Below are 9,721 nucleotides of genomic sequence, written 5' to 3' on the forward strand. Positions count from 1 at the left end.
AAAATAAAATAAAATAAAATAAAAAATAAAATAAAATAAAATAAAATAGGGCTCTCTCCTCTCTGGCAGTACCCCTACTCCCCACAACACACACAGTAGGGCAGTTTGCCACTCGCGTTCTTGCATAAATATCCACAGCCTAAGGGGCAGTGGCAGGAGCAGCGGCAGGAAATGTTCCTGGCAGGGGTTATTTGTCTGAAATTTTCTGCCTACAGATTGTGTCTTTTTTTTTTTTTTTTAAACTCCTCAAAGGCTGGGGTTTGTTCAACACACCCAAGGGGCCACCAGTGCTCTGAAGCAACTGAAAATGAATGACGTGGCCCAAGAAAGAATGTGACTGTTGGCCACAAAATGGGGAGTGGTGATGAGCAAAGAAATTTAAACTCTAATACCCATAATCCCAGCACCTGGGGAGGTCCAAGTGGGAGGATCACTTGAGCTCAGGAGTTTAAAACCAGCCTGGGTGACAAGGCAAGACCCCATCTCAACAAAAAATAAAAAAACTAGCCGGGTGTGGTGGGACACCCCTGTGGTCCCAGCTACTTGGGAGACTGAGGCAGGAGGATCACTTGAGCCTAGGGGGTCCAGGCTGCAGTGAGCTATGACGACACCACTGCACTCCAGCCTGGGTGACAGGGTGACATCTTGTCTCTTAAAAAAAAAAAAAAAAAAGGGCCGGGTGCGGTGGTTCACGCCTGTAATCCCAGCACTTTGGGAGGCCGAGGTGGGCAGATCACGAGGTCAGGAGATCAAGACCATACTGGCTAACATGGAGAAACCCCATCTCTACTAAAAATACAAAAATAAAATAAAATAAAATTAGCCAGGCATGGTGGCGGGCGCCTGTAGTCCCAGCTACTCGGGAGGCTGAGGCAAGAGAATGGCATGAACCCGGGAGGCGGAGCTTGCAGTGAGCCGAGATTGTGCCACTGCACTCCAGCCTGGGCGACAGAGCGAGACTCTGTCTCAAAAAAAAAAAAAAAAAAAAAGGACAACACGTGGGGTTGGGGTATGGGTAGAGGGTATTTGCGAACTGTTGGAACTTTTCAGATAAATGAACGGTGAGCACATGTACCTTATTTTAGATTTGCCACAAGGGAACCAGTGAAAAGGGTGAGCCTTTTCTTTTGTTTTTGAGATGGAGTTTCACTCTTCTTGCCCAGGCTAGAGTGCAATGGTATGATCCCGGCTCACTGCAACCTCCACCTCCCATATTCCAAGTGATTCTCCTGCCTCAGCCTCCCAAGTAGCTAGGACTACAGGCACGTCCCACCACGCCTAATTTTTGTATTTTTAGTAGAGATGGGGTTTCGCCATGTTGGCCAGGCTGGTCTTGAACTTCTGACCTCAGGTGATCTGCCTGCCTCAGCCTCCCAAAGTGCAGGGATTACAGGCGTGAGTCACTGTGCCCAGATGGGTGAGCCCTTTCAAAACATGTTCCAAGGGGCTGGGACTTACATAATTATTTGGGGAAGCCTGGTTTACTCCTCAGGGCTGTAAAGCCATCTTTCTCTCTTTTTTTTTTTTGAGACAGAGTTTCTCTGTGTCGCCAAGGCTGGAGTGCAGTGGCATGATCTTGGCTCACTGCAACGTCTGCCTCCTATATTTAAGTGATTCTCCAGCCTCAGCCTCCTGAGTAGCTGGGATTACAAGCGCCCGCCACCACGTCCGGCTAATTTTTTTTTTTTTTGTGTGTATTTTTAATAGAGATGGGGTTTCACCATGATGGCTGCAAAGCCATCTTGCTTTTCTTTGTTGTGCAGGTCACACCTGGGTCCTGAGCTGGTGCCATCACCGGAGACACCAGGTGATGTCCATTCATCAGAAATAATTAGCAAAGCAGCTGTGGCTTCTAATCAGACCATCCCTCCAGGGTGTTGGATGGAGGCCAATTAGTGGAGGTACTAGGAAACCAAATTCTGCCTTTCCAAGCAAAACATCAGAAAATGTTCTAGCCCTTAGCATTGATGCTGGAACCCAGTGTCTTGCTTCTGCTTGGGTTTTCCTGATCTTTCCTTGCTCTGGGTGAGCTGGGGGCTGGTTCTAGGATCAGAACCTTCAGAGGCACTAAGAAATGCCACCTGGAGTGGAGTTAAAGAATTTTTTTTAACTTCTCCTACTATTGTCAGAGGCAGGTGAACCAGAGCAACTCCATCTTGAATAGGGGCTGGATAAAATGAGGCTGAGACCTATTGGGCTGCATTCCCGGATGGTTAAGGCATTCTAAGTCACAGGATGAGATAGGAGGTTGGCACAAGATACAGGTCATAAAGACCTCGCTGATAAAACAGGTTGCAGTGATGGCCGGGCGCGGTAGCTCACGCCTGTAATCCAGCACTTGGGGAGGCTGAGGCGGGCGGATCACGAGGTCAGGAGATCGAGACCATCCCGGCTAACATGGTGAAACCCCGTCTCTACTAAAAATACAAAAAATTAGCCAGATATGGTGGCAGGCGCCTGTAGTCCCAGCTACTCGGGAGGCTGAGGCAGGGGAATGGCATGAACCCGGGAGGCGGAGCTTGCAGTGAGCCGAGATCACGCTACCGCACTCCAGCCTAGGTGACAGAGCGAGACTCCGTTTCAAAATAAATAAATAAATAAATAAATAAAACAGGTTGCAGTGAAGAAGCTGGTTAAAACCAAGACCAAGATGGCAATGAGAGTGACCTCTGGTCCTCCTCACTGCTACACTCCCACCAGCGTCATGACAGTTTACAAATACCATGGCAACATCAGGAAGTTACCCTATGTGGTCTAAAAAGGGGAGGCATGAAAAATCCACCCCTTGTTTAGCATATCGTCAAGAAATAATAAAAATGGGTAACCAGCCACCCTCGGGGCTGCTCCGTCTATGGAATGGCCATTCTTTTATTCTTCTACTGTCTTAATAAACTTGCCTTCACTTCATGGACTCGCCCTAAATTCTTTCTTGCGTGAGATCCAGGAACCCTCACTTGGGGTCTGGGTAGGGACCCCTTTCCTGTAACACCATCATTCTCAAGTTTTGTTGTTTTAGAGACAAGGTCTCATTCTGTTGTCCAGGCTAGAGTGCAGTGATGTGATCACGGCTCACTGCAGGCTGGAACTCCTGAGCTCAAGTGATCTTCCTAACTCAGCCTCTTAGAGTGCTGGGATTATAGGCTTGAGCCAATGCATTCAAACTCAAGCCCTTTTTCTTTTTAAATTCCTTTTTTTTTTCTTTTTGAGTTGGGGTCTTGCTCTGTTGCCCTGGCCGGAATGCAGTGGCTGGATCATATCTCACTGCAGCCTCCAACTCCTGGGCTCAAGTGATCCTCCCGCCTCAGCCTCTGGAGCTGGGAATACAGGCACTCACCACCATGCCTGGCTAATTTTTATATTTTATTTGGTAGAGATGGGGTTGCACTATGTTGGCCAGGTTGGTCTCTAACTCTTGGGCTCAAGAGATCCCTCCACCTCAGCCTCCCAAAGTGCTGGAATTACAGGTGTGAGCCACTGCGCCCAGCCCAAATTGATTGTTTTTTTTTATTTCACTTTTCCCCCTGTGATACAGCCCCAGGAGATCCCCAAATAAATTCTTAAAACAGTCTTATGACTCTAATGTCAGAAATCCTATCGATAGGAACAATGGTATGCAATGGTCAGGAACTAGTGCCACCTGAATTTTAGCAACAAGGAAGTGGGCCAAAATGCAGCCTGATTAATGCTTAATTATAACTCTATTTCTGTCCAGAACCCAGCATGCAGTTCTTATCATTCCTGTGGGGATAGTTTCATTCTCATTGTAAATGAATATTCTGGTGTGTTGGTTTGGGATATATAAGTTGTTCAAGAAAAGGGATCAGGCCTGGTGCAGTGGCTTGTACCTGTAATCCCAACACTTTGGGAGGCTGAGGTGGGTGGATCACCTGAGGTCAGGAGTTTGAGACCAGCCTGGCCAACATGGCAAAACCCCCATCTCTACTAAAAATACAAAAATTAGCCGGGTGTGATGGTACGCACCTGTAATCCCAGCTACTCGGCAGGCTGAGGCAGGAGAATCGCTCAAAACCTGGGAGGTGGAGGTTGCAGTGAGCCAAGATCGTGCCATTTGCACTCCGGCATGGCCGACAGAGTGAGAATCTGCCTCAAAAAAAAAAAAAAGAAAGCAAAGCAAAGCACGTTTGGTGACCGTGCTAGGTTTTCTAAGTTTTTTGTTAAATAAGAGCAATTTTGTTTAACTTGGGGGTTATTTAAAGATTGTTTCAAAATATGGATTTAGGAAGGAAATAGAAACAAGGTGGGAAGAAGTCCAGTAAGTAGGAGAGATGTGAAAAAAAGTTATAAGTATGAGGATATATTTTTGGTAAAGAAAGTTGAAAAGAGAGTAATTTTTCATTTTGCGTACGAGAGGACTTTGGTCAAAATCAAGAGGAAAGAAAAGTAAATTTCTGTCCTAAAGTAGATTGCTAATATAAAAAAAGAAGTATAGGACAAAATCAAAGACTTAAGGAAGTTGTAGAAGGTTTGTGGAAGATTAATCTCATGAAAGGAATTTGATGTGTGATTAAGCTGGCTGAAATTAAAAGGAGATTATTTATAAGATTTTCGGCCGGGTGTGGTGGCTCATGCCTGTAATCCCAGCACTTTGGGAGGCTGAGGCGAGCTGATCACATGAGGTCAGGAGTTCGAGACCAGCCTGCCCAACATGGTGAAACCGCATCTCTACTAAAAATACAAAAAGTTAGCCGGGTGTGGTGACAGGCACCTGTAATCCCAGCTACTCACAAGGCTGAGGCAAGAGAACCGCTTGAACCCAGAAGGTAGAGGTTGCAGTGAGCCGAGATCACACCACTGCACACCAGCCTGGGTGATAAGAGGGAAACTCTATCTCAAAAAAAAAAAAAAAAAAAAAAAGCCGTAAATGTTTATAAGATTTTCTAAAAATTGAACTTTCTTCTCCTTTATTTTATTTATTTACTTTTTTTGAGACAGTTTCACTCTGTCACCCAGGCTGGAGTGAAATGGCACGATCTCGGCTCACTGCAACTTCCACCTCCCTGGTTCAAGCGATTCTCCTGCCTCAGCCTCCTGAGTAGCTGGGATCACAGGTGTGTGCTACCACACCCGGCTAATTTTTGTATTTTTAGAAGAGACGGGGGGGGTCTCACCATGTTGGTCAGGCTGGTCTTGAACTCCTGACCTTGTGATCTGCCTGCCTGAGTCTCCCAAAGTGCTGGGATTACAGGCGTGAGCCACTGCGCCCGGCCTAAAATTGAAGCTTTTTTTGAGGCAGGGTCTCACTCTGTCACCCAGGCTGGAGTGCAGTGGCATGATCATAACTCACTGTAGCTTTAATCTCCTGGGCTCAAGTGATTCTCCCACTTCAGCCTCCCAAGTAGATAGGACTACAGGTGTGCACCACCACACCTGGCTAATTTTTACTTTTAGTAGCGGTGAGGTCTTCTCATGTTGCCTAAGCTAAAAACTGAGCATTAGTATCAAAAGTACACTGATGGATACAAGGCCGCAATTTGGGCCCCTATGTTGCAACAACAGAGTTTTTGTGTACCATTGATCTACCCTCTACAAGAAAATTGTAAAAGATTTTTCTTTATCTTTTAGGTAACTGGCCTAGGAAACAGAGAATCTGTTTCATCAAGAATATTGGCCAGGGCCAAGCGCAGTGGCTCACGCCTGTAATCCCAGCACTTTGGGAGGCCAAGACCATCAGATCACCTGAGGTCAAGAGTTCAAGACCAGCCTGGCCAACACGGTGAAACTCTTTCTCCTTAAAATACAAAAATTAGCCAGTGTGGTGGCGAGCACCTGTAATCCCAGCTACTTGGGAGGCTGAGGCAGGAGAATTGCTTGAACCCAGGAGGCAGAGGTTGCAGTGAGCTGAGATCACACCACTGCACTCCAGCATGGGCAGCAGAGCAAGACTCCCTCTCAAAAAAAAAGAGTATTTATTGTGTTTTGTGTCTTTGAAATCTTTTCTCATTTTGGTTTTATTTCACAGTGACTTGCGATCTTACTTTGATCAAGCGTTTTAAAACTTGGATATTTGACAAACTTTTCAAAAATCAAAATTAAGGCAGACACAGTGGCACACACCTGTACTCCCAATACTTTGAGAGGCTGAGGCAGGAGGATTGCTTGAGCCCAGGAGTTTGAGACCCACCTGGGCAACATGACAAGATCCTATCTCTACAAAAAATAAAATTAGCTGGACATGGTGGCACATGCCTGTAGACCCAGCTACTCTGGAGGCTAAGATGGGACAATCACTTGCTTCAAGAGTTCGAGACTGCAGTGAGATATGATTGTGTCCGTGCACTCCAGCTAGGGTGACAAGGTAAGACCCTATCTCAAAAAAAAAAAAAAAAAAAATCAAAATTAAGTATTTTTGACCTCAAACTAACTTTAGGATGTTCCAGAGGACCCCTGAACCTCTCAAAGGATCTGCAAAAAAAGAAATATTAAACCAATTGGGCTTATCTGATATATTAAATTATATGAGGCTGGGCACAGTGGCTAATGCCTGTAATCCCAAGAGATGCCAAGGCAGGAGGATTGCTTGAGCCCAGGAGTTTGAGACCAGCTGGGCAAAATATAGAGACTCCCGTATCTACGAAAAAATTTTAATTTTTTTTTTTTTTTTTTGAGACGGAGTGCAGTGGCGCCATCTCGGCTCACTGCAAGCTCCGTCTCCCAGGTTCAAGTGATTCTCCTGCCTCAGCCTCCTGAGTAGATGGGATTACAGGCGCCCACCACCCTGACTGGCTAATTTTTGTACTTTTAGTAGAGACAGGATTTCGCCATGTTGGCCAGGCTGGTCTTGAAGTCCCCACCTCAGGTGATCCACCCCCCTCGGCCTCCCAAAGTGCTGGGATTACAGGAATGAGCCACTGCACCCGGCCAAAAAATTTAAAAATTTTAAAAATAAAATAAAACACAAGGCCAGGCATGGTGGCTCATGCCTGTAATCCTAGCCCTTTGGGAGGCCGAGGCAGGCGGATCACAAGGTCAGGAGTTTGAGACCATCCTGGCTAACACGGTGAAACTCCATCTCTACTAAAAATACAAAAAATTAGTCGGGCGTCGTGGCAGGCACCTGTAGTCCCAGCTACTCGGGAGGCTGAGGCAGGAGAATGGCATGAACCCGGGAGGCGGAGCTTGCAGTGAGCCGAGATCGCGCCACTGCACTCCAGCCTGGGTGACAGAGCAAGACTCTGTCTCAAAAAAAATAAAATAAAATAAAATAAATACATAAAATAAATTATAAGAGAAGGATTGACAAAATAAGGAATATTTCACCTTGAGATATATTTATATGGGTATGTTATTAATATAGTGAAAAATTGTATAACATATCTAAACATCTGATGTGTCTTGGTATAAGTGGTATCAGTCAATTTTGGTTCAGAAATAACATTTTTGTCAATTATGTCATCATTACCATGGACTCAGACCAGGTTTTGGCCATGGTCACTTGAAGTCTTCATGTCCACACTTAATTGCTTTAGTCTAATGTCTTTCTGAAAGCTTCTTGCAGGCAATTATAATCCCAGAGAGTTATGTCTTCAAGGAGCTTCATGGAAAGAATGAAGTCTGACAAGTACGGGTTTCTAATAACTTTGAGTTCACACTATTGAACTAAATTTCCAAAACTTGGCCAGGCACAGTGGCTCACGCCTGTAATCCCAGCACTCTGGGAGGCCGAGGTGGGTGGATCACCTGAGGTCGGGAGTTCGAGACCAGCCCGACCAACACGGAGAAAACCCGTCTCTACTAAAAAAAAAAAAAAAAAAAAAAAAAAAAAAAAAAAAAAAATTCCAAAACTCGAATGAAGAAACTGATGGGTTTGTGAAATTGCTAATACAGATCAGAGCAAGAATTAATTACAAGACTGAATGAACTGATGAAAAATAATTATTAATCTTTTTTTTTTTTTTTTTTTTTGAGACAGAACCTTACTTACTCTGTTGCCTAGACTGGAGTGCAGTGGTGCGATCTCGGCTCACTACAACCTCCGCCTTCCAGGTTCAAGCGATTCCTTTGCCTCAGCCTCCCAAGTAGCTGGGATTACAGGTGCCCGCCACCATGCCCGGTTCGTTTTTTTTTTGTTTTTGAGACAGAGTTTCATTCTTGTTGCCCAGGTTGGAGTGCAATGGCGCCATCTCGACTCACTGCAACCTCTGCCTCCCAGGTTCAAGCGATTCTCCTGCCTCAGCCTCCCTAGTAGCTGGGATTACAGGCATGTGCCACCACACACGGCTAATTTTATATTTTCAGTAGAGACAGGGTTTCTCCATGTTGGTCAGGCTGGTCTCGAACTCCCGACCTCAGGTTATCTGCCCGCCTCGGCCTCCCAAAGTGCTGGGATGCTGGGATTATGGGTGTGAGCCACTGCGCCTGGCCTCATTTTTGTATTTTTAGTAGAGATGGGGTTTCACCATGTTGGACAGGCTGGTCTTGAACTCTGACCTCAGGTGATCCACCTGCCTAGGCCTCCCAAGGTGCTGGGATTGCAGGTGTGAGCCACCGAAGTGGGCCTGAATCTTTTTTTTTTTTTACGGCAGGGTCTTGGCTCTGTCACCCAGGCTGAAGTGCAGTGGTGTGATCATGGCTCACAGCAGCCTTGAATTCCTGAGCTCAATCTATCCTCCCACCTCAGCCTCCCAAAATGCTGTGATTACAGGTGCGAGCCACTAGACCCAGCTGAATTTTGGATTTTTAAGGCTGCTTTACGTCAAACATTGCGGGTTCAATATTGTTTTCCAGATTTAAGGAAACTTTTTTCTTTTAAGCTTTGTATAATTTATAGTAATTTGGTAAACTACTTTTGAAAACAAAAATGAAAACATTTGCTTTTCCTCTCTACCTGAACCCTCCAGAATTTAGAAGCAATTTATGATTATTCTTATTATACTTTAAGTTCTAGGGTACATGTGCACAATGTACAGGTTACATATGTATACATGTGCCATGTTGGTGTGCTGCACCCATTAATTCATCATTTAGCATTAGGTATATCTCCTAATGCTATGCCTCCCGCCTCCCCCCACCCCACAACAGGCCCTAGTGTGTGATGTTCCCCTTCCTGGGTCCATGAGTTCTCATTGTTCAATTCCCACCTATGAGTGAGAACATGCAGTGTTGGTTTTTTGTCCTTGCGATAGTTTGCTGAGAATGATGGTTTCCAGCTTCATCCACATCCGTACAAAGGACATGAACTCATCATTTTTTATGGCTGCATAGTATTCCATGGTATATATGTGCCACATTTTCTTAATCCAGTCTATCATTGTTGGACATTTGGGTTGGTTCCAAGTCTTTGCTATTGTGAATAGTGCTGCAATAAACATACGTGTGCGTCTTTATAGCAGCATGATTTATAATCCTTTGGGTATATACCCAGTAATGGGATGGCTGGGTCAAATGGTAATTCTAGTTCTAGAGCCCTGAGGAATCGCAACACTGACTTCCACAATGGTTGAACTAGTTTACAGTCCCACCCAACAGTGTAAAAGTGTTCCTATTTCTCCACATCCTCTCCAGCACCTGTTGTTTCCTTTTTAATGCTGGCCATTCTAACTGGTGTGAGATGGTATCTCATTGTGGTTTTGATTTGCATTTCTCTGATGGCCAGTGATGATGAGCATTTTTTCATGTGTCTTTTGGCTGCATAACGATTATTCTTATGTTTACAGCAACATGGTTATTTGCATAGGTTCAATAAGAATCTGTTCTCTGGCCA

The sequence above is a fragment of the Hylobates moloch genome, unplaced genomic scaffold (assembly GCF_009828535.3).
Source record: "Hylobates moloch isolate HMO894 unplaced genomic scaffold, HMol_V3 SCAFFOLD_1, whole genome shotgun sequence".
In the NCBI taxonomy this organism is placed as follows: Eukaryota; Metazoa; Chordata; class Mammalia; order Primates; family Hylobatidae; genus Hylobates; species Hylobates moloch.